Source organism: Marmota marmota, unplaced genomic scaffold, assembly GCF_001458135.2.
Source record: "Marmota marmota marmota unplaced genomic scaffold, marMar, whole genome shotgun sequence".
Taxonomy (NCBI): Eukaryota; Metazoa; Chordata; class Mammalia; order Rodentia; family Sciuridae; genus Marmota; species Marmota marmota.
In genome coordinates, this window is record NW_026000110.1 from 726,404 (window position 1) to 728,494 (window position 2,091).

Consider the following 2,091-nt stretch of genomic DNA (forward strand, 5'->3'; position numbering starts at 1 on the left):
TTTATTATTTTTATTATATATCATTTTATATATAAACAGTACATGTGTTAACATTATGCAACTTTATGTTAATACATATAATATCTGTGTAATTCTACATAGTATCAATCCGACTATGCACATGCAGTCCTGTATATTAATACATACTGCACTCTGTGTATAGAGACTTGGATATATTTTATTTTATTTTATATATATATATATATATATCTTCTATTAACACCACACAAGCACCCTCTATACATCACATATGCACTATTTATATTTGATTTTATGTATTCACACACACTAGGCAGACATGCGGTTCTCTACGTATGCCATGACATATGTGTGTGTCCTCAGTAATCCTCGCTGTCGAGTTTCTTCCAGCTCCTTGAGGGCTTCAGAAATTGCATGACTTGCAAGGTGCAGTGGCCCATGTCTGTCGTCCCAGGGGCTCTGGAGGCTGAGGCAGGAGGATTGCAAGTTGGAGGCCAGCCTCAGCAACTTAGAGAGGCCCTGAGCAACTGAGTGAGCTCGTGTCTCTAAATAAAATATAAAAAAAAAAGGGGGCTGGGGCCGAGGCTCAGTGGTTAAGCACCCCTGGGCTCCATCGCTGGGGCTCCGTCTGCAAAAACAAAATGTTTCATTATGGAAATGCTGAGTCTTTAACATGAGCTAATTGTGCTTTGCTTGCACTCCACCGAGAGAATTTAATCTCCTAAAAAGCCTGTGTCTGTCTCGGGGTTGGGCTCCCAGCCTGGGCCACAGTGGCCTGAAAGTGCAGCCTGTCACAGCTCGGCCGAACGCCAATAAACACAAATAAATAGACCTCGGTGGAGGCTTTTAAAGTAAACACCGCGCCCAGAGGCAGGCGCAGGGCCTCTGATTTCCCACTGTACCCACACTGCGGGGTCCCTGAAGACTTGTACCTGATGATTGACACATTGGGGTCCTTGGTAGTGGAATCCAATTCAAAGGATCCCTCCCCCGGTTAATTTAATTTTCATTCTGGAGATGAGAACTTTAGACACGCATTTCAAAATGCCCACAACATCTAATGGAAATTGTAATTTTTGAGCCAACGCTGAGGAAAAACAAAACATCTCATTGTGATAAAGGGGACACGGATGAGTCTTTTGAATTGGCCACCAGCCTGAAGTCCCCTTGGTTTCTTTCATTTCTGTTTCCATCTCAGGCTGATTTGCCTCATGGCTCCAAAATGGCTGCAACAGCTCCAACATTCCCTGGCCTCATAAGGAAAAATCGTGAGATCTTCCAAAGACCGTACCCCTCCATTGTCCCCAAGTGTGCAACCAACCTGGAAAAAAAATATCACTGGGCAGAGGGTGAGGGCTCTGCAGGAGGGGAAGGGGCAGAAGAAAAACCTGGGAGAAGGGGCTGTGGCTGCGCAATCAACTCAGGTGAGCTGTAAGACTTCCTGTTTCAACTGACAAATGTCGGCTTTCTTCTTGTGACTCCGAACCAGGGTCAGGTGGCAGGGCAATTAGGGGACAATAAAAAGATAAACCCTCTCTCCTCTGGTGCAGGTGTGCAGGGCCAGATTTGTAAACAGATGTGTAACCTCCTGAGATACTCAGCATGCGGAGGCCCTGTGGCCCTGTGGCCCTGTGAGAGTGTCACCCAGCTGGCCACGGTGCGGCAGGCCGCAGATGACAGGTGTTCCCACACAGGCAGGAGGGGGCCCAGACACAGCCTGCGGCTAGACCATGACAGGGGCCTGGACTGGCCAGAGGGGAGGTAGTGACTCAGGGTGGACAGCCGGTGACTCAGGGGTCTGTCACGCAGGGTAGTGGAATGTCACACCGCGGAGGCAAAGGCGAGGAACATTAAGCTCACGTAGAACACAACATGGTCTTAGTGGGGACAGGGGACACCTCTGGCCTGGGATCAGGGCCTTTAGACCAGGGACCGGGAAACAGGGTGGGGGTGGCATTTCCTGCCCATCCCCCCCCCCCAGTGATTGACAGTCCCCACCCCCAGCTCTCCTCGCCCTTCGGCGCCGGCTCCCGGAAGCTGCCAGAGCTGAGGCCTCTTTCAGGGAAATCCTTGCCGGTGCGCAGCTGGAGCAACCGTACGCCGGGTCCCGCC

General features: G+C 49.9%; 1 protein-coding gene across 2 annotated transcripts in view; it reads left to right on the forward strand.

Annotated features, from left to right (window-relative positions):
* Positions 1-2,036: 2,036 nt before the first annotated feature.
* Positions 2,037-2,091, forward strand: part of Cd99 (CD99 molecule (Xg blood group)) — an 18,719-nt gene continuing 18,664 nt past the window's right edge. The window contains exon 1 of one of the 2 annotated variants that reach the window (XR_007341142.1): positions 2,037-2,055. The gene's annotated coding sequence lies outside the window, so the exon portion shown is untranslated. Of the gene's footprint in view, positions 2,075-2,091 lie in introns of both variants that reach the window. The other variant, XR_007341141.1, reaches the window with a different exon arrangement.